Below are 23,711 nucleotides of genomic sequence, written 5' to 3'. Positions count from 1 at the left end.
GTCACACCCCCTTCAGGGTGGGGCTCCCCACTGGGGTGCCTGGCCAGGCTGGGTGAGGGGCTGAGGGCTGTTTTCAGGCTGGCGAGTGACTGAAGCTCCCAACTGCTCCTTTTTTTCTTTTTTCTTTTTTTATTCTGGGCCAGCTTTAGCTCTGGCTCCAGCTCTGAGGCCTCTGCTGCTGAAAGCAGGTATCTGGTTTGTTTGGGTTCTATAATCAAAACACTGTATCAACTTCAGCTCTGAGATCCTGGCTGGCTGAAAGCAGGTTTATGGGGTTTTGTTTAGCTTCTATATTTGTTACAATGTTTCAAACTGCAAGCTCAGAGGCTGGCAAGGCAGGCAGGGAACATTGGAGTCCTCCATCACTGAAGCAAGCAAGCCTCATGTTAGCTTCAAGCTGCCTGGCTGCCGGCCGCCATCTTGGCTGGCAGTTAATTTGCATATCGTCCTGATTAGCCAATGGGAAGGGTAGCGGATGTACAGCTAATTACCATGTTTCTCTTTATTAGATAGGATGCTAAAGGGTCTTATTTAAGAAGAAGGAAAGAAGATCAAAAATATGAACAATAAAATGGCAATAAATACATATCTATTAACAACTGAATCTACAAGCAAATTCAACAAGCATAACAGAAACAGAGTTACAGATACAGAGAACTTTTTGTTGGCTGCCAGATGGGAGGGGTGTTCGGAGGGGTGGGTAAAAAAGGTGAAGGGATACAAACTGGTTGTTACAGAATAGTCATGGGGATGTAAAGTACAGCATAGGGAATATAGTCAATAATATTCTCACCTGGCCAGCATGACTCAGTGGTTAAGCGTCGACCTATGAACCAGGAGGTCATGGTTCAATTTCCGGTCAGGACACATGCCTGAGTTGTGGGCTCAATTTTCAGTGTGGAGCATGCAGGAGGCAGCCAATCAATGATTCTCTCTCATCATTGATATTTCTTTCTTTCTATCTCTCTCCCTCTCCCTCCCTCTCTGAAGTCAATAAAAATAGTTTTTAAAATAATAATAATATTCTAATAACTAGGCGTGGTACTGGATGGGTGCACGATTTAATGGGATAATCACATATTAAGTTATGTAAGGTCTGGTCACTGGGATATACAAAAAAAAACACACAAAAACACACACACCATGAGATATCACTTCACATCCACTAGGATGGCTATAATAAAAAAGATAGATAATAATAAATGTTGCTGAGGAGGTGGAAAAATTGGAACCCGCACACATTGCTGGTGGGGATAGAAAATAGTGCAACCACTTTGGAAAACAGTCGGCAGTTCCTTAAAATGTTAAACGTAGAGTTACTATGTGACCAAGCAATTTCACTCCCAGGTATGTACCTGGTATATACACAAGAGAAATGAAAACATATGTCTACACAAAAACCTGTACTTGAATGTTCATATCAACACTATTCAAAATAGCTAAAAGTGAAATGTCTATCAACTGTTGAATGAAAGTGTAGTATATCCATAAAATGAGATATTACTTGGCCATAAGAAAGAAGTTCTCGTGCATGCTACAAAATGAACATCATGCCAAGCAAAAGAAGGCAGTCACAAAATCGCACATATTGTGTGAATTCATTTATATGAAATATCCAGAATAACAAATAGAAAGTAGATTAGTGATTGCCTAAGGCTGGGATAAAGGGGACCGCAGAGAAGTAAAAAGTTATTGCTATGGATAAAGGGTTTCTTTTTGGGATAACAAAAATGTTCTAAAATCCAGTGAATCATAAACGTTCAGTGAGTGAACTATATGATATATGAACAATACAATAAAGCTGTTAAAAAACTGAGAGCAAAATAAATTAATTAATTAAAAAATGAATAAATAAATAAAATTGAGAGCAGTAACCATGTCTTATGTGTCACTGTATTCTCATAAGAAACACAGGACCTGGCACATAATAGATACTCAACAAATGTTGGTAAAAGAAAAAGAAGTGTTGAGCTTTTTTACCGAAGATTTCATTAGAAGAATGCTCCATTGCATTCAGGGACTTCTGCAACAGTCCCAGCCTGGAGGAGACATGAGCCCCTCTTTAGAACCTTCTCCCAGCCCAGCACATCTCCTAAACATAAGGCTGATATTCTCTGTCTAAAGTCTCTTCTAAACCTATCCTATGATGCTTTTCTGGCGGATAAAAAAAACCAACACATAGTTCTGAAAGCATGTAAGGGGCCAGGAGGACCAGAAGAGAAGTATAGATGTGGCCCTCTCTAGGAGTCTGGTTAGAGGCAGAATTAGCATTCATGAAATAATCAGACTCCAGGGAAGTAGATGATGGGGATAAATCAGGAATAAAGACAGGAAGGGGTCTTGTCAAAAGTGGATTACTCTTCTGGGGTCTCCCAAGTAAATTATCTAATCTAATAAAAGAGAAACATGCAAATTGACTATACCTTCACTACGCCCCCAAGCCACACCCACCAGCCAATCAGAGTGACTATATGCAAATTAACCCAACCAAGATGGCAGCGGCAGCCACGGAGCTGGAGCAAGCAGGAGGCTTGGTTCCCCCGGCGATGGAGGAACCCAAGCTTCCCGCCTGCCCTGGCCAGCTCTGGCCTCCGCTGAAGGCAACAAAGTTTCAATTATAGAAGATAAATAAACCCCAGATACCTGTTTCAAGCCAGCCTCCACTGGGAGCTTGGGTGGCTGGGGCCCATGGCCAGCCTGCAAACAGCCATCAGCCCCTCACCCAGACTGGCCAGACACTCCAGTTGGGACCCCCACCCTGAAGGGGCTGTGGCCAGCCTGCAAACAGCCATCAGCCCCTCACCCAGGCTGGCCAGGCACCCCAGCGGGGACCCCCACTCTGAAGGGGCTGTAGTCAGCCTGCAAACAGCCATCAGCCTCTCACCCAGGCTGGCCACACCCTCATGGGGTGAGGGTCTCAACTAGGGGGCTTGGCCAGCCTGCAAACAGCCATCAGCCCCTCACCCAGGCTGGCCAGGCACCCCAGTGGGGACCACCACCCTGAAGGGGCTGTGGCCAGCCTGAAAACGGCCCTCAGCCCCTCACCCAGGCTGGCCAGGCACTCCAGCAGGGACCCCACCCTGAAGGGAGTGTGGCCCGTCTGAAAACAGCCCTCAGCCCCTCACCCAGGTTGGCCAGGCACCCCAGCGGGACCTCCACCCTGATCCGGGACACCTTCAGGGCAAACCAGCCGTCCTCCACCCGTGCACCAGGCCTCTATCCTATATAATAAAAGGGTAATATGCAAATTGACACTAACAGCAGAAAGACTGGGAATGACTGGTCACTATGACACACACTGACCACCAGGGGTGGTCAATGCAGCAGTTGCCCCCTGGTAGTCAGTGCACTCCCACATGGGGGAGCTCTGCTCAGTCACAAGCCAGGCTGATGGCTGCCAGTACAGCAGTGGTGGTGGGAGCCTCTCCTGCCTCCTCAGCAGCGCCAAGGATGTCTGACTGCAGCTTAGGCCTGCTCTCCGCTGGCAAGTGGGCATCCCCCAAGGGCTTCCGGGCTGCCAGAGGAATGTCTGATTGCCAGCTTAGGCCCAATCTCCCAGGTGCGGGCCTAAGCCAGCAGGTGGTTATCCCCCAAAGGCCGGGCTCAGGGATGCCCCCCGCCCCAAGTGCACAAATTTTTGTGCACTGGGCCTCTAGTTATAAACTATTTTTGAGGAGACAGAGGGAAGCAAGGTAGTCAGGAATCAAGACCATGGCGGGGAGGGGGAAATAAAACAAGAAAGGCCAGCTAGGTTGTTACTAAGGCACCTCAACTGGGCAGGGAAGGAAGGGCACACACACAGGAGACATAAACTTTAAAATGTATGAATGTTGCTAAGACAAACAACCAATCACAAGTCAGTAAGACACATAAACCAATCCCAAGGGTGTTGCTAAGGCGGAATTCTTGGAAAAGAACCCATCAGGAGCTAGCAAGGCTGGATCCACCCCCTAGATTAAAAGTGGTGTGCTTCCTCTTGCCTCCTCCTTCTCCTTAGCATGTAATGGGTTCCTGACATTCCTGTGGTGGGGGAGCACATCCCTGCGGGACTCCACACATGGACTAATAGACTTTAATTTGCATTGTGAGAAATGGCTCACCTGCCCAAATTTCAAATGACGGACTAGGAAACAGAAGCATGGAGAAAATGAGACTTTTTTTAACACTTTTTTTTTTTTTTATAACACTCTTGAGAGCAGGCGTCCATTGTACAGGATCAGGAGTAGGGCAAGAAACATAGCCTATTTATTTATACCTTCCTCCAGTTCCTCACTGGCTGAGTACTATTTGATTACCTATTTTCTAATAGGTTGCCAAGGTCTTGCTGTCTCCCATTGGGTTATTTTAAAAAATTGCTGAGGCCTACTCTAGTTGCCTCCACCCACTTTGTCTAACAGTGGTCGGCAAACTGTGGCTCGCGAGTCACATGCGGCTCTTTGGCCCCTTGAGTGTGGCTCTTCCACAAAATACCATGTGTGGGCGCACATGTACAGTGCGCTTGAAACTTCGTGGCCCATGCGCAGAACTCTACAGATATCTGGCTGCTCCCCCAGCAATGCATCACCAGTGGACAAAGACAATGTTTACAATTTCTGTGTCCTTGAAAATCATTAGCACAAAGTCCTGCACACAGTAAGTTGGTAATTCACATTTGTCCAATTTAAGTATTTACTTCACCAAAAAATATTAACATCTCTTTATTGAAGCCACATCTAGTCAGCCAAATGGAGAACTGCCTTTATGTGTCTGTAGTAACTGAGTGGCCAAACTGCCTAAAAGCAGAATCCTTAGATTGTTAACACGACCTTCACATGACCTATAAATAGCACTCACACATCTGGTCCACACCCACCTTTCTTTCCAGAATGCCCACCTCCTTCGCTCTTATCCTCATACTCCAGTCAAAGGAACTGCTCCTTTTGTTCTTCGAGCCTGCACACTTCCTCACCCAGAAGCTGTTCCCTCTGCCCGAGGTGCTCCTACATTCCCCAGTCACCTGTAGTCTATGCTTAATATAAATAGTACTAGAGGCCTGGTGCACGAAATTCATGCACTGGGGGATGGGGGTCCCTCAGACCAGCCTGCGCCCTCTCCCAGTCCGGAAGCCCTCGGACGATGTCCGCCTGACGGCTTAGCCCCTGCCTCTGCGCTCGCCAGCATGAGTGAGGCTTCTGGCTAAGAGGTGCTCCCCCTGTGGGAGTGCAATGACCACCAGGGGGAAGCTCCTACGTTGAGCATCTGCCCCAACGGTCAGTGCGCGTCATAGAAAGCAGTTGTTCTGCCATTCAGTCGATTTGCGTATTAGCCTTTTACTATATAGCAGTGGTTCTCAACCTGTGGGTCGCGACCCCTTCAGGGATCGAACGACCCTTTCACAGGGGTCGCCTAAGACCATTGAAAAACACATATATAATTACACATTGTTTTTGTGATTAATCACTATGCTTTAATTATGTTCAATTTGTAACAATGAAAATACATCCTGCATATCAGATATTTACATTACGATTCATAACAGTAACAAAATTACAGTTATGAAGTAGCAACGAAAATAATTTTATGGTTGGGGGTCACCACAACATGAGGAACTGTATTAAAGGGTCACGGCGTTAGGAAGGTTGAGAACCACTCCTATATAGGATCATTTCCCTGAGGCCTTCCCAAACTCCTCCTCCAGCCCAGATTAAGTACCTTGTCATATACTTTCAATGGCCCTTCCTCCAGTGTCCTTCACACACTTAGGTATCTCTGTGATTATATATCTATCTCCTTCACTAAGGAACTCCCTGAAGGCACTGATTATTTAACTCTGGTGGTGTGCTGGTAAATGCTTAACAACTTAGTCTCCAAAATTATGTTCATACTAGAGGCCCGCTGCATGAATTTGTGCATGGGTAGGGTACCTCTGGGTGGCCTGCAGGGATTGGGCTGAAATCCACAGTCCAACGCCGCCTGCAGCTCCTACCTGCCGCTCTCACTCATCCTGGCCCCACTGTGCCTGCTGCAGGCCCATGCCCAATCAGTCCCAATCAGGAGAGGCTCGTGCTGCCGCAGCAGTGCTTACCAGCTATGAGCCCTGCATCTGGTGCCCTCCCAAGGAGAGTAGCCTGTGGGATCGAGCTGAAACCAGCTCTCCGACATCCCCCGAGGGGTCCCAGATTGTGAGAAGGCACAGGCCAGGCTGAGGGACCGCTGCACGCTCAGGCCGGAGAGGGACCACAGGAGGACTCCAGGGCGTGTCCAGCCCATCTCACTCAGTCCCGATCGGCTAGACACCAGCAGCAAGCTAACCTACTGGTCGGAGCATCTGCCTGCTGGTGGTCAGTGCACATCATAGCGAGCGGCTGAGCAACCTTAGCATATCATTAGCACATTACGCTTTGATTGGTTGTTCAGTTGTTCTGCTGTTCGGTCTATTTGCATATTACCCTTTTACTATATAGGATATATATACACATTTATTATAAACTAGAGGCCCGGTGCACGAAATTCGTGAAAGGGGGGCTGTGTCCCTCAGCCCAGTCTGCACCCTCTCCAATCTGGGACCCCTCAAGGGATGTCCGACTGCTTGTTGAGGCCCAATCCTGGCCTCAACAGGCAGTTGGACATCCCTCTCACAATTCAGGACTGCTGGTTCCCAACTGCTTGCCTGCCTGCCTGCCTGATAGCCCCTAACTGCTTCTGCCTGCTAGGCTGATCACCCCCTAACCACTCCCCTGCCAGCCTGATCAGTGCCTAACTGCTCCCCTACCGGCCTGGTCCCCCCCAATTGCCCTCCCCTGAAGGCCTGGTCCCCCCCAACTGCCCTCCCCTGCAGGCCTGGTCCTCCCCAACTGCCCTCCCCTGCAGGCCTGATCGCCCCCAAATGCCTTCCCCTGCAGGCCTGGTCCCCCCAACTGCCCTCTCCTGCAGGCCTGATCACCCCCAACTGCCCTTCCTTTTAGGCCTGGTCCCTCCCAACTGCCCTCCCCTGCCGGCCATCTTGTGTGTTGGTGTGATGGTCAATTTGCATATTACTTTTATTAGATAGGACTTTACTGAAATAAAAGATGTATTACATACAACAGTAAAAAATATACAATACAGTAATAAATATATAGTAATCCTATCTAACAAAGAGGGAATATGCTAATTGACACACTGTCACAAAGATGGCAGCGCCCACAGCCAATAAGGAGGGAATATGCTAATTGACTGCCATGCTCTCAAAGATGGCAGTACCCACAGCCAAAAGGTGATGGCGCCCAGTCCTCTCAGTCCCCCAGCCGCCCAGGGCCGGCCCAAGGTGCAGGCAAGCCTCAAATGTCGGCTGCCCAGCCACCCAGGGCCACCTGAGGCTCAGGTAACTAGGGCCGGCCGAGGCTTGCACTGCTGGCAGTGGCAGCAGCAGAAGTGTGATGGGGGTGTCGCCTTCCCCTGATCGCCGGTTGCCTCCTGCCCCTGAGGGCTCCTGGACTGTGAGAGGGGGCAGGCTGGGATGAGGGAAACCCCCTCCAGTGCATGAATTTTCATGCACCGGGCCTCTAGTATATAATAAAGTATGTAGCAATAAAATATATGATATTCTTTACTGCTAATTCCATATAGCCAATTGATTCTCACAGAATGCTGTCATAGACTTTTGTCTCATCTCTGCGGCCAATCTATGGATAAAATTGATAAGTAAGTGAATGGTGATTGATATTTTCATTTACTTTAAGAAATAAAACAAAACTGGAACAAGAAAGATGTACATCAAACATGATCTGAACAAATTATTTGCTGAATTGGACCTTAGTTTTCAACTACAAGAAGAATATTTCCTCAATTTTAGGGGTGCTATTCAGAATGTAATGGTTACAGACTCAAACACTTTAAATTTAAACTGCAAATGTTAACATTTCATCATCACTTTCTGAGACAAGGAACAAAACAGTAAATGAAGCCATAATTTGTAGTGTCTGTTGGTGTCCATGGTGTAAATACTCCCAACACAGCCAATTTCAAACTACCAACTTGATATCTCTGAACACAGACACATAGCTGGGAAGAGGTGTGCCATAGTTCATAATTACATATTTCCACCATGTGGCTACAAGAGATGTAAATGCTAAAAAAATGAGGAAGTGATAAGATGTAAGTTTTTACTATCCTTGTTTTTAAGATAATTTATTTAATTGTAAGTTTATAGAATTCATTTTTAATAATGGCTGCAAAATTCCTGAAAATGTAACCACAAGGTCTGACTGAGCAGGCTCTGGCCCTCATGGTTCACTGCTACCACATTCCCAGTGTTTACTAATCAAAAAGTGCTCAATGAATATGTAAAGGGACAAAGTATAATATAACCCTGTAGTGACTTCACTCTAAGAATCTGCTATTCCAGAGGCAATCTAGACTTTCCTGTAAAAAGATTTACCTACAGATGGAAATTTTGAAAGCTACATAAAATATCAACATCTTCCATATAACACATTACCTTTGAAAAGGGGGGTGGACTTTTAATTATTAGTATAAGCTCAAATGTAAGAAACCATCTCTGATAAATTCTCCTTGAGGTATTTCTTCCACAAAAACTCTTAGGCCCTGCGAAGTTAATTTGAAATCCTTCAACAGTCTGATTTGGTTTAGCACCCTGTGTGGCATTATTCCCAGGGTGCTCCTTAGTTCTGGCTACGGCTCTGGAAAAACAGAGCCCAACCAGTACCTCCGGGCCCCAGAAGGCACTGAGCTAGTACTGAGAACGGCTGGGAGCTCACTCACTGGGTTTATTCGGGCTCAGCGTGGGTCCTCTTTCTTTCGTTTGTTAATCCTTACCAGAGAATATTCTTTCCCACTGATTTTTAGAGAGAATAGAAGGCAGGAAGGGAGGGGGAAGAGAGAGAGAGAGAGAGAGAGAGAGAGAGAGAGAGAGAGAGAGAGAGAGAGAGAGAAACACTGATGTGAGAGACACATTGATTGGTTGCCTCCCACATGTGCCCCAACTGGGGACAGGGATTGAACCTGCAACTCAGATATGTGCCCTTGACTAGGAATTGAACCTGTGACCCCTTGGGTGTGGGCAGACACTAACCACTGAGCAACCAGCCAGGGCTGGGTCCTCTTCCTTAATTCTATTTCTATATTTTTTTACATTGCTATTGCTACCCTCCCTTTAAGCTTCTTCCTCTGGACTTTACTCCTCCTTAGTTCCCTATAGATTCCCCTTCCTAAAGCTGGTTTTGGTTCTTGGCTTCCCACCATCCACCCCACCTAACCACTAGTGATCCCTACCTAGATCTATGCCCAACTACCTGAATGCTCATCTCTACTTACTCTCTTCATGACAAAGCATAAAGTAATCAGCACCTGCTGTGTCCTTCAGACCATCTCTATGCCTTTGACAAGCACAAGCATGTCCCAGCTGTTCCTTTAAGAATATAGGAGATTTTTATCTTCGCAGACTGTAATGAGAATAAAAGGGAAGAGTGATGTTTCAGATTCCCAAATATATATATATATATATATATATATACACACACACACACACACACACACACACATAAGGCTAATTAATAAGCAAAGTGTCCCCTCGGGAGTTCAACTAGGAGACAGGGAGTTGGATCACTCGCTATGATGTGCGCTGACCAGCAGGGGGCAGCACAGAATGAAGGAAGGTCCCGGCCAGCAGCCAGAAGGCCCCAATCGGCCCTGATTGCTGGCCAGGCCTAGGGACCCTACCCGTGCCCGAATTTCGTGCACTGGGCTTCTAGTCCTATATAATAAAAGGGTAATATACAAATTGACACTAATGGCGGAACGACCACTCTCTATAACACGTACTGAACACTAGGGGATAGACGCTCAATGCAGGAGTTGCCCCCTGGTGGTCAGTGTGCTTCCACAGGGGGAGCACCACTCAGCCAGAAGCCGGCTCATGGCTGGCCAGAGCACTGGCAGGAGCCTCTCCCGCCTCCACGGCAGCGCTAAGGATGTTGCGGGGAGTGGGCCTAAGCCGTTAGTTGAACATCCCCCAAGGGCTCCCAAGCTGCAAAGGGATGTCTGAGTGCCAGCTTAGGCCCAATCCCCTTGGAAGCAGGTCTAAGCCATCAGTCGGACATCCCCAGAGGGGTATGAGACTGTGAGAGGGCGCAGGCCGGGCTGAGGGACCCTACCCCACCCCCCAAGTGCATGAATTTTCGTGTACCGGGTCTCTACTATAAAATAAAGCTAAGTTTGCTTTTTCAGATTATGCACACTGCTCTTCTCCTCAGAGAGCAGTGCTGCTTTTAACAGCATATGAGCCCTCCCTCCCTTCCACTCACCCTAGTCCTCCACCCATCCCGAGCAGTACACACCCAAGGCTCCACTTCACTTATCCTGGGTTTCTAACCCTTTTTCCATTTCTAGTCACCAATGTCCTCATAACCCTCCAGTGGAAATTATTCCAAACTGCCTGGCCACAGGCCTTGCCGCCTTCCCCAAGTACTTTTCACATTGTGCCACCTTCTTATTTAAGAACCTAAGGGTCCCTGTAAAAGTCTAAGAGAATATTCCAGTTCCAAGTATCTAGGGATCCAATGGGTGCAATGTCTCTACTTCATACAGAGAGAGGGGAAAAATATGAAAAAGCAAATAGGCAAAAAGAAAACAATTGGTGGTTCTGGTAAAGGGTAAACAAGAGTTCCTTGTACTATTCGTGCAATTTTGTATAGTTATATCAAAATAAAGTAACAAAAAAATAATCTAAACTCCTCATCTTAGCATCAAGTTTAACAATAAAGAGTTCCTTCTTACTAACCATCCCAGTCAAGCTGGCCTGTGATGGTCACACCTCTACCTACCATCTTGTTTTTCTCCCTCTCTCCATACCTCAACTCAGGATTTCCCCCACCCCTCCTGACCAACACCGCTTCCTTCACTGGTTCACTTCTTCCAGTGGAGCTGAAAAAGGAAAAGAATTAACATTTATCATCTGCTATCAGCCAGGCCGATATCATGCTTGGTACTCACTGTATATTATTTTATCTAATTCTTCTAACAACTCTAACATGGGAGGTGTTAGCCTGAGACTTGGCAAGATTAAGACACTGGTCCAGAGCAAGCAAGAGATTAATCAAAATAAAAAAAGCCAAAAATGGAAAAGCCAGAATAAAAAAAACAGAAATTACCATTGAATCCTATGGGATTTATGCTAGTGAATGCAGCTATCTGACAAGATAAAATTAATATAATAAAAATTAGATAGTATTAGAAGGGGAGTTGGAAACAAGCTATGAATGTGTACTAGAAAGTCAAAATATCTTGTCTAAAAGTGAAAGTTGTTTAAAAACACTCTAAACTATTACATTTTGTTTTGTTTTTAATTTTAAAAAAGACCCTGTCCAAATTACATAGTCATTAAGTACAGAGCTGGAATGGGAACCCAGGTAGGCCTCTGCTGTCCATAGCTGACCACACCTCACTGCTTCCCTTTCCTGACCAACTCACCTACAACCTACTCACTCACTCAGTGCATGCCAGGCCCTGTTCTAAATGCTGCAGATACATTAGGGCAGTGTCGCCAACCTTTCGGACCTCACGGACCACTGGTGGTGACCAATGCAGTAGAGAACAAAACAGATAAAGCTCTCCAACTTCACGAAGCTTCCATTTTAGTGGGAGGAAACACAATAAAACCAGTCGTTATCAAACACGTATATAGCACTTAATTTTATAAATATTAACTCATTTAATCTTCATAAAAAAAACTGAGTTAGGTATCATTCTTACAAATGAAGAAACCGAGCTAAAGGGGTTAAGTAATCTACCCAAGTTGACATAAAGAAGTACATTAGTGAAGCCAGGACTTAAACCCGGGCAGTCTGGATCCAGTGCCCAGGCTACTTACTATGCCTCTCCATAAACTTTAAGCATGCTGGAGGTTGGAAAGTACCCTGGAGAAAAGGAAAATATAAAGCAGGATAAAAAGAAAGAGGAGTACTAGGGAAAAGGGGACATGGTGACATTTTAACTGGGTGGCATGAGAAGCTTTCACAGAGAAAGTAACATCTAAAAAAAGAAATTCAATGGCTAAGGGAAGTTAACCATCTTGGGGAATATATTTCAGGGAGAGGAAACACTGTGCAAAGGCCCTGAGGCAGGGCACCTGGAGTGTTGGAGGGAACTGTAAGGTGCCAGAGAAGCTTGAATAGAGGGAGTGAGGGGAACAGTAACTACTGCATTTTTAAAAAATATATATATTTTTATTGATTTCTGAGACGAAGGAAGAGTGTGAGAGATAGAAACATCAACGATGCGGGAAGAACCAAGATGGTGGTGTAGGTAAATGCAGGTACTTGCAGCCTCCCACAACCACATCAAAATTACAACTAAAATACAGAACAACCATCATTCAGAACCGCCTGAAAGACGGCTGAATGGAAGTCCTACAACTAGAGAAGTAAAGAAGAAAGCACAGTGAGACTGGTAGGAGGGGCGGAGGCACTGAACAGGCTGGTCTGACACCCACATGTACCATTGTTTTCATTGGGAGGGAGATTGTCACTGGGTAGCTTGCCTGAGATGAGCAAAGGGGTCCCAGCCCCACACCAGCCCCCCACCGCAGGGTCCCGTATCTCTAGTATGTTCCTTTAAACTAGCTGACAGCCAACATCTCTCTACAAATGGCAAAACTATGGCAAAGAACAATTAAGTGATTCCCCTGAGTTCACTGTCAGCAGCAGCTGAATCAAAGTTTTCTTATCTAGACTGAGAGATCAGGGAATGTAGAGGCCATAACAGCTTTATCCTCCTTTGTGGCCCACCCATCCCCTCTCATGTCCAGCACAGAACCTTATAGACCTAAGACAGTGAGGACTTCAGATGTTCTGGATCATAAGAACAGGCTCACAGATAGTAATGATTGACACAGTGAACCAAACAGTGACACAGTGTACCAAACACATCAACACAGGCATAAGGCACAAACATTTAGTTACATCACTGAGAATGTAGCTAATGCAGTGATCACCCCCTTTACACAGAGAGCCTTCTCTGTACTCCTTTCTCATCATGTGCAGAATTTCCAGACTCCTTTTCCCATAGTTCCCAGAGAAGTAAGCAAGCTCTAGCTACTTAGAATAATAATGTTCTTATTATTACAGAATATGCATTAGTCGCTGCCCTATTTCTGATTTCAATCTTTTAAAGTAGCAAAAAGAAAACCCCTTTCTGCACTAAGTCAGAAATGGTAGGGTACCTTTTCCACTCATTTTATTTCCAAAATAAATTCCTCCAATCTAATTTCATTTTATTTTCCAGATCAAACCTAGAAGAAAAAAAATCCATCCTAGAAGAATCTTTTTCTATAGGTTGAGATGCAGTGGAGGTCCCAGAAAGAACATGTTTGTACCTAAAATTGAGCTCTTGAGTACTGTGATTGTTGTTCCATTTAAGAGATTAACTTTTTCATGAAGACAGCAGGGAATGGCAGGAGCTGTGTGAAGCAAAACATAGTGCCAGCCCTCTAGCAGCTGGAAGTTCAAGATAACAAGTTATCCTTCAGCTCTTAGACTGCTTCTCTTTTTAGGCAATTGCTGGTCCTGCCACACCCCACTAAGCAGCTGCTCAGTTAGGTAAATGATGGGAGTATGAGTTCCAGAGCAGAACAGGTACCTACCTGTGTCTATAATGCTGTTAAAGGAAGCAGTAGCATTATTTTTTCACACATGACAGGTAATCTTAGAGTAATAGCTATCGAGGGGTGCTAGGTTCAAAAACAACTATTAGATAATAGTACTGTATCAATGTTAAGTACCTGATGTTGATCACCATAATATGGTTATAGAAGAGGATGCGCTTATTCTTGATAAACCTACACTGAAGTAAGTAGGGGTTAAAGGGGCACAAAGTCTCCAACTTTCAAATGGGTCCAAAAAAAAAAAAATAGCATATATATGGGCGGGGGGAGAAAGATAAAGCACACAGGGCAAAATGTAAACTATTAATAAAATGCAATTAAGAAATGTAGATAACAGCTAGAAGGGGCACTGAGTACTGCTCTTGCAACTTCTCTGTAAATTTGAAATATTATCAAAATTAAGAGTTATCCAAAAACGGAACTTTACCTATTCCCTGACATATAGATGGGCATGCTGTCCCAGTCACAGCAGGAGCCACTTCCTGCCTAAAGCACCTGGAAGCCAAGGCAGCAAGGTGGGTGGCATTGTGACACTCACAGGGAGACAATCAGAACAATTAACCATGCTGGGAGCACCTAAGACACCAGCTATTTCTGGGTTTTTCCCTAAAATCAGGTCATATTTTCTGGGTTTTTCTCCAGAATCAAGTCATATTCTTGGTACATGGAAAACGAGATCAGGTTTACCAAAACGGGGCTGGGCAGGCACCAAACTTGAAACTTCAGTGTTATCTGGGCTCTGACCTCTCCTTATCTCCTCTATCTAATCAGTGTTCTCCAAAGTTCTCTGGCATCAAGTCCCTTCCTCTCTATTTCCATCACCAACATTTTGTTCCAGTTTCTGGTCATGTCAAACCTGAACATCACTGTTGCTCAGAGTAGGCAAACCATGAGCTGTGGGCCAAATCCAACCTGCAAGTGAAGAATGGCTTTTACATTTCTAAACAGCTGAGGCAAAAATAAATTAAAAAAAAAAAGACTGGTGACATGTGAGAATTATATGAAATTCAAATTTGGGGGACATAAATGAAAGCTTCATTGGCACATGGCTACACCCATTCATTTTCCAGTTGTCTGGCTGCTTTGATACTACAATAGCAGAGCTGAGGCATCAGAGACCATATGGCCCACTGAAACCTAAAATATTTACTTTCTGACCCTTTACAGTAAAAAGTTTGCTGGCTTCTCCCATAGTTGGTCTTGCTTGACTGTCATCTCTCCCACCTCCACGAGATTAAACAACATAAAATGCTACTTTCATACTGTTGCTCAGTGTTAGACACCTCTGATGAACTCCCTGTTGCCTATACTACACACTGTGCCATAGCATCCATAAGATCAGATGAATAAACTTGTTTCTAACAAGAAAAGGCCATGCCTTTGTTCATGCTGTTCTCTGCCTATTAGAAAACTCTTCTGGCCTTCAACTGCTAAGCTCATTGCTAACTTAACTTCCCAAGAATACTTCCTGGTTCCCTCTCCTCTGCTTCCACAGCACCCTATATTTACCCTCATTGCATCTCTTACCACTCTACACTAAAAATCTATTTGTGTGTCTGTCTCCCCAGCTACAGTAAGATTCCAGAGGGCAAGGAACACATCTTACTCACCTCCCAGAACCTGGCACAGCAGTCCATACATACTGAACTCTCCCCCAACCCCACCAGGCTCACTCTCAACCCTAAGCTTTGCTCATCCCAGCACCCCTTCATCTCATATAGATAATCCTAGCAATGACCAGGGACACAGTCTCCACAGGTCCATGACAATCAGTGCAGACTAGGGTTCAAACCCCAGGCTCCTCTCCCTCCAGTCTGTGTGATCTTGGATAAGATGACCTCTGGGGTCATCACTGGTAAAGTGGGATGTTGCAGCCTCACCTAACCTGCAGGGTTGACAGTGCATGGAAACATCTAAACCAGTGCTTTGCATACAATAAATTCTCAATGAAGTCACCTGTCTGTCCCATTTTGGTATTTCATTGTTTTTCCTCCCCCTTTACCCAAATGAGTGGTTCATGAACAGGGATAACATCATACACTTCTACAAACTGTGCCCTGCCCTAATATCCAGTATAGCTCAACATATGGAGGAGGAGCCTAAGAAATGGTAAATTAATGAACAAATTATCCCAAGAAGTCTAAAGAGTTGCTAATAAGAAAAATAATGCAGAGCCAGAGATAAGGCAGAGAATAATGAAATAGAGAGCAGGAGTTGGGGGCTGGAGACACTTGAGGGAACTCATATTAATAAGCACAAACCCACTCATGCTCCCTGGAGGCTATTTGTGGATGAAAGGAAACCAAAGTCTTAATATTCCACTTCGAGTTTTGTAAGTATGGATCAATAATAGTACTAGCTGACACTAGGGTGCTCATTGTGTACTTACCAAATGCTTGGAAGAATTCTAAATGCTTAAAAAGCATTTTTTTTTAATCTAATGTAGTTCCATCGTTTATCAGGTGAGAGATCTCAGGTAAGTCATCTAACCTCACTGCGCCCCATGTTTCCCAAACTAATTGCATCATCATTTACTTAACTTATTGTAAGAATTAAAGGAGATTGCTCTGGCTGGGTGGTTCAGTTGGTTGGAGCATCATCCCATGCATCAAAAGGTTACAGGTTCGATTCCAGGTCAGGGCACATACCTAGGTTGAGGGTTCAATTCCTGGTCAGGGCATGTGCAGGGGTTGAGGGGAGGCAACCAATTGATGTTTCTCTCTGTGTTTCTCCTCTCTCTTGAAAGAAAGAAAGAAAGGAAAGGAAAGGAAAGGAAAGGAAAGGAAAGGAAAGGAAAGGAAAGGAAAGGAAAGGAAAGGAAAGGAAAGGAAAGGAAGAAAGGAAGGAAGGAAGGAAGGAAGGAAGGAAGGAAGGAAGGAAGGAAGGAAGGAAGGAAGGAAGAAAGAAAGAATTAAAGGAGATCCTATCATAAGGTGTATTTATAAAACAGACTCCTGATAAATTAGTTCCCTTCCCACCTTTCCTATACACCTCAATATAATCCTTAATATAAGTAAGGATTTTAGCCAAATTCCTTGACCTCCTTTACTACTGGGGAACAATCTTTACTCTACCCTGGGTTTTCCTGTGTATTGCCTATGCCCAAGCCTTTGGATTCCACAAAAGCCTGCAAAAAACAGCCTGGAGACAAGCATGAAAGGAAAGCCAGTGCAAAAGTAGCCTAGTGAAGCAGCACAGATGGCAACATTCCAGATGACTCCTGTGCAATTAATACTATATGAACAAAGGCTAGCCAGCTGGGTGCTGCCAGGACACACTCTGACAGCCAGCCATGACAGCATCTGGTTCTGTCTGCCACGCCAACAAGCGGGATGACAGGCCTGGAGGCCTGTAAAGGCAGAGCCCAGTAACATCCATGGCTCTGAGGTTCCATGTGTGGTGGGCAACAGAGAGGGCAAGGCAGGTAAAAGTGACAGGCAGTCATTCCCACCAATGGTGGAAGATCAGACTTCCTGAAAAAGTTGTATCTAGAGAAGTAAAATTTAAAATTCCTAGAGAAGAAATTCTGTTGCAAAATTCTTATACTGTGAAGAATTAAATTTAAAGCCAAGAAGTATAGATACACACTGTACTTTGGAAGTTAATCCACATTTCTATACATCAGGGTTTTTTTTTAAAGCAAGGGAAACCTTTAAGCTGATGATCCCTTCTCTGGAGTCATTGTCATGGACAGAGAGAACTTTTCCTTAGCAGCATGTAAAAAGGTCTAAATGTTATTACCACACCGAGACAACTCAATTAATATAGCAGAGCAATTGTCAGAAGTTGCTTAACTCATTTCTAGAAAACATAAGTAATTTCTATTTGAATGGACTTAAGGAAGATGGAGGAGTGGGAGGCCTGGCAGACACCACTCCAAGGCTACCACCAGGTTCCAAGGTCCCTGCAGTATTGTGGTTCTAGGGTGAGAAAAGAGCCTTGGAGATAACATGGTCACCTCTAATTCCCAAAGCATCAGTTAAGCACCTCCATAACCAGGACTACTCCCACTCCTGCTGAAACACCTGGGAAAGAGAACAACCTGACAGCAGGCTCTTCTAACAAGGGCTGCCAATCCACTGGAGCAGTGACTCCAGGTAAGTAGTGACTGCAAAGACAATCTGCCAAGCCCAACAGATTCACAGTGATGATGGGCTTAAAGACAGCCTACAGGAAGGGGCGATGGCACCAGCCTTTCCTGCAACCAAGGTACAGGGCTGGTCCTCAGAGAGGAGCTCTAAAGTGATCCTCTATTTGCAAAAACACAAACATTCCAGAAACAACAGCCACAGCGGGTAGGTAAATTCTAGGAATTCTCAATCTTTGTGTGCAAAATTAACAAAACCTAATCAAGAACTATTTTGCCAATTAGTATACATTTTCTTTTTTTCTCCCCTTCTTTTTAAAAAATATATTTTTAAAGAGAGGAAGAGAAAGGGAGAGAAACATCAATGTGAGAGATAAACATAGATCAGTTGCCTCTAGCACACACCAGGACTGGGGTTCAAACCCACAACCTGGCCATGTGCCCTGACAGGGAATCAAAACAGCAACCTTGCCCTAGCCAGTTTAGCTCAGTGAATAGAGCATCGGCCTGCAGACTGAAGGGTCCCGGGTTTGATTCCGGTCAAGGGCACGTACCTCGGTTGCAGACTCCTCCCTGGCCCTGGCCCTGGCAAGTGCGGGAGGCAACCAATCGATGTGTTTCTCTCACATCGATGTTTCTCTCTGTCTTTCCCTCTCTCTTCAACTCTCTCTAAAAGATCAATGGAAAAATATCCTCGGGTAAGGATTAACAAAACAAACAAACAAAAAACAACAAAGTGTAAAAAAATATAAACAAAATAGCGACCTTTTGGTGTATGGGACAACTCTCAAGCAACTGAACCACACTGGCCAGGGCAGTATAAATTTTCTTACCACTTCATGTTCAGAGCTCCCTGGCCAATTAAGTCACTTATCACAACACTATGGTTTTCTGTATTTGTGTCTGCCACCAGTAGAATTGTGGTGACCTCTTGTAGGTGAACATCATATTATCTGGCACTTGCTCACATATAGTAGTTGCTCACTAAATGTGCTGAAAGAAAGTCCCAGTGTGTAAACTAAAGTTCTTATATTTCCTGGCTCCCTAAGGGTGGTTGAAGCCCATAGCTTCTTTGTGCCCACTCTGCCCACTAAGGCTGGGCACACCATATACAGTAAATCCTGGAGCCTGATTCAAGTTGCCATCTCACAAATTTCTTTCCCATCCCATACTTTTTCTTCTCCATTTCCTCTTCCTTTCACTCCCTTTGCACTTCACCTTTTTAGCAAGGTAATTAAACACACAGGAGTTGGAGTCATCTAGCCTCTGCAACTTACTGGGTTTATGGACCTGTTACTCTCTGGAATAGTTCTATTGTAAAATAGAAGTGATTAGACCTACCTGAAGACTAGAAATGATGTGTGTATACAAAGCACTTGGCACAGTGTCTAGTCCACAATAAAACTCAGTAAGTGACAGTTATCTACTCTAATAAAAGAGAAAGATGCAAATTGACTGTACCTTCACACCCACCAGCCAATCAGGAGTGAGTATGCAAATCAACCCAACAAATATGGCCCTTAATTTGCATATGCAGGAGCCAAGCGGCCAGGGGCGCGGCGGGACACAGGCCTTCTACACTACCTCAGCCGCTCCAGGCCTCTGGGCAGCGTGGGAAGACGGAAAGGCAGCTCCAGGCTGGAACGAAGGCAGAAAGGCGGCTCTGGCCGGAGCGAAGGCAGTGTCGGCCCCAGGGGAAGGAAGGCCCATTCTTGCACGAATCTTTGTGCATTGGGCCTCTAGTTACTATATAATTGTCCATAGGAACCATTTATCTAAATGGTATTTATAATGCTAAAAGGCAGATTGATTTTCCCCCTACCTCTGTATGTCTGCTTTTGAGACAAACCTACCTATTTTGAAAACAAACTAAAGATGTCCATGTCACTAGTTAAAAGCTTCCCTTTTTCTTTTTCACAGGGAAATAAATGAGTGATCAGTCATGATCAAACTGGGTAAAAGATTCTGTTGCAATCAGTGGTTAGGATCCCAGACTAGTTTGGTTAAAAAACTAAATACATGAAATAAAAATCATCCATAAAGTAGCTGAGCTAGGGCAATAACAGGTTCTAGGTCTTGGGAACCAGAAACCCACACCAAGCAAAGGCAGAGTAAATCATGTTACCTCCATTTCTTCACCTATAAAAAGGGTATAATATACTGTACTAAACTTTGATGACCTCACAAAAGTAAGAATCAATGAGATAACTTGTTTTGAAAAAGCTTTAACTTCTTCAAAGGAAAAGCAGTAAGTAAATTCAGAGCATGATTATTATTAAAATATAACGCCTTGCCCTAGCCAGTTTGGCTCAGTGGATAGAGCGTCGGCCTGCAGACTGAAGGGTCCCAGGTTCGATTCCAGTCAGGGCATATACCTTGGTTGTGGGCACATCCCCAGTAGGGGTTGTGCAGGAGGCAGCTGATTGATGTTTCTCTCTCGTCAATGTTTCTAACTCTCTATCCCTCTCCCTTCCTCTCTGTAAAAAAATCAATAAAATATATTTAATAAATAAATAAGTAAAATGTAACGCCCAATAATATGACATAAATAAGCCAGTAATGTTTCTTACTCCTTTAAGAACATTTTGATAACCTTTAAAATATATATATATATTTCTTATTTCAGAGAAGGGAGAGGGAGAGATAGAAACATCAATGATGAGAGGGAATCATTGATCAGCTGCCTCCTGCACACCCCACACTGGGGATCAAGCCCACAACCCAGGCATATGCCCTGACAGAATCTAACATAGGTCAACTCTCAACCACTGAGCCACTCTGGCCAGCCTTGATAGCCTTTTAATCTGTTCACATGGAGCCTGCTAGAAGCAGCAGAAGGTAAACAGCTGCTTTTCACAAAGCCCAGGTCAGAGGCAGAGCCCATCAAACTTAAGACTGCCTTACTTGCCAGTCAGGCCTCTCCCATCCGGGCCAGCTCTGATGCCAGTGCCAGAAATTAGGAAAGGTTTATGATTCCACTTGGACATGTCAAAGCAACAACCAAAATCCTCATCCACAAGCTACTCAACAGACCCACAGAGTTGTCCTTAAGTGTGTACCATCCTTTCTGAAAAAATGCAACACAAGCCAGGAGGAAGTGCTCAATTTTTCCTTGTTTGATTTTCATTTCTAGGTCCAGAGGTTTGAGTTTCATTTTTAACCTAACATAAAAATTTTAAAGTGAGAGCTAGAGGTTGGGGTGGGAAGAAGACTGACAGGGGCTAATCTTCCTAACTTAAGAGGGGAGCATGCAATCAAACTGCATCCAATTTCATCACCCACAAATGTCCCGAGAGAAAAAAGATTATTTACATTTATTAAATATCTACTATGTACTCTAGAGTCTATTTTCTCTCCCACACTTAGAAACACCACAAACAGCCATCACCAGGGAGGGAACCAGGGAACCATACCAGGAAGATGGGTGTGAGGGGACTCACAATCTGGCAATCAAGTCCTAGACATTTCAATGGTTAGTGTTATAAACACAAAGAGTCTTGGCTAGGAACCAAGTTCAAGTTCCTAAAGATCCTTTGCAAGAGGAACTCCCAAACTGTTTTCCCTAAAATTCTGGAATTAACTCATGCTATTTAATGTACAATTTTAAAACTTTAAAAAAATTTTAAGCCTGAAGCAGCACAAGAATTCAATGTAGGGCTAAACAACCTGAGCGATATTTCTGACTCAAGCACATCTGACAAATATGGAATTCATAAGATTCTCTTAAAGGCCTTTTACAGATGTGCTCACAGGGGAAGGCAACCACAACAATGAACTGGCATATGTGTGGACAGGTAATGAGAGAGCAAAGCCTTCCTGCTGGCAGCAACAATTCCAAGTACGAAGTCTTTCTCACTATAAAACCCAACTCATTCTCACTCCTAGATTACAAGCTGTCATCCTAAATGATTGTCTATGTCGAAAACTGTCAGATGGGACCAAATGCACATTGGTGTTCTGATGTTTAAATGCCATTCTCTTTATCCACATCCCAGTAAAAAAGAAAAAAAGTGATAAGCCTTAAAAATAAGACACTATTTACAATTTACCTCCATTCCTCTGCATTAATGCATTTCATGTAAACCATAATTAACTTCTGCGTTAAATACCAACATTAAAAGAACATAAATGTGGTTTGTATTCGGTGGAAACGCTTTCCCTGAATTATGACTGTGGAGAAAAATCAGCCAAGATATTAAGGCCAGTCCATGTCCCTGGACGGGATGAGGTAAGAGGTCTTGCCTGAGGGCCCAACAAACTGCGATGACTAGCTTACCATCCTCCCAGAACCCCACAGCTCAGGCTGCCACAGCGTCCGCTTCCTGCTAACACCCGGTGAGCCTCTGATCTGGGTACAGGGCTCCTTGAGATGATTTGTAAAGTAGGAATTTCCAATGTGCCACGCAGACCTCCAACAGCGAGGTCTGGTGAGGCAGTTAGGGAAGGGGGAGGGGGAGGCTCATAGATAAGTGATGCATGTGGCTGCCATCATCTCACCCTGTCCGAGAAAATAAAGGAAAAAGAACTTGAGGGTCCTTTCCTGGCCATCTGCCACACAGACCTCAAGAGCCTACTCAGCCCGCGCCAGGCCTGCAGACCAAGGCTCTCAGGACAGGACCTACCCGTGGAGGCCGACGATCCGCCCGGCCACAGGCGACTGAAGAGGGTCGGGTCCCCGGCTCCGGGGAAGGCCGGCGGTCCGGCAGCGGGCAGGCCCCACTCACCCCCAGCTTCCAGAACCTGCACCAAATGCCTTCCGGAGCCTCCACCCAAGTCCCGCTCCCGCTTCCACAAAGCGCTGAAACCTCCCTGGGACTCGGGGCCCGCACGCCTGCGCCGCACCCAATTCCAGGGACCCGGAGGCCGGGGCCCGCCGGAAAAGGGCTTGGAAAGTCCGCCAGAAGGAGGCGCCAGCCACACGGCGGCCCCCGCGCCCTCGAACAGCCAGGGCGGCAACGCTTCGGGCACAAGTCGGGTAGTTGTGATTACCTGCTCCAGGCCGCCAGCCGTCTTCCGCGGAAACCCCGAGCTCGGGGTGCAGCCCGGTCCTCACCTCCGCCTCATGCTGCTGTGTTCACCTGGCGCCGGCGACCCCGCCGGCCCTGGCCACAACCCAGCAGCTCAACAGCATCCAGCGCGAACCACTGCACGGAGCGGACAGCCCAGGCAGCTGCGACGCTGCCGGCTGGGAGGGCACATGGAAGGGCAAGGGCTGCAGCCCTCCAGCGCGACCACAGGACCCCGGCGTTGGGGGGTGACAGATCTAAGTGCACATCGGCAAGTGCCACGTAGCTCCCAACCTCCGGGACGCTGTTGCTACCTACAGGCTCCAACAGTGCCAGAATCTCACGGTTACAGGCAAAAGATAAAGAAATAAGCTGTTGCCTCGCAATTCCCCTCCTCTACTCCCCCCCTCACGGTTCACATGGTACATTCCTCAAAGCCTGGCCTTGGCGACAGAGGGAGCAGTGGATTGGTTGGGAATCTTGGAAAGGAACGAGGAGACACAAATAATGGCCAATGGAAAAACGCGGTGGGCTGCCAGAGGAGAAAAAGAGAGGGTGCGCTTAAAGGGGACTCGTTTGTTGCTCTCAGTACCCGCCACACAGCAAAACTAGAATGTTCTTCCTATTCCTATCCAGATGGGAAACAAAGAAATTAGAGAAATCCTCAAATTTTGGGGTTAGAGAGCTAAAAGAAAATGTGGACAGAACTGAACCAGATATAAGTGTGTGACTTTGGATGGGTTACTCCATTCTCTCAGCCTCAGTTTCCTCATCTAATACAATGAGGACATTAAGCAAGAATTAATCTCTGATGGTCCTCATATTTTGTGATCCTATGATCCTTTGTATGGGATTGACAATATTTACTCTTGAATATTCTTTGATTTGGTGCATGCTCCACCATCCTAAAGAACTTTGGCTGGAAGTTGGTAGACTTTCTGACACCAAATCCTTTACAAAGACAATATCAACTACATCT

At 45.3% G+C, this 23,711-nt stretch overlaps 1 protein-coding gene across 1 annotated transcript in view; it reads right to left on the bottom strand.

Moving 5' to 3' along the window:
• The window catches only part of MICAL3 (microtubule associated monooxygenase, calponin and LIM domain containing 3), a 254,060-nt gene extending 230,924 nt beyond the window's left edge, over positions 1–23,136 (bottom strand). Inside the window, exon 1 of the mRNA XM_081083520.1 lies at positions 22,716–23,136. The gene's annotated coding sequence lies outside the window, so the exon portion shown is untranslated. The remainder of the gene's footprint in view (positions 1–22,715) is intronic.
• Between the last annotated feature and the right edge of the window lie 575 nt (positions 23,137–23,711).

The sequence above is a fragment of the Myotis nattereri genome, assembly GCF_964212035.1.
Source record: "Myotis nattereri genome assembly, chromosome: 2".
Lineage (NCBI taxonomy): Eukaryota > Metazoa > Chordata > Mammalia > Chiroptera > Vespertilionidae > Myotis > Myotis nattereri.
The sequence above is the reverse complement of the archived record's forward strand: the minus strand, read 5'-3'. Positions and strand labels throughout refer to the sequence as shown.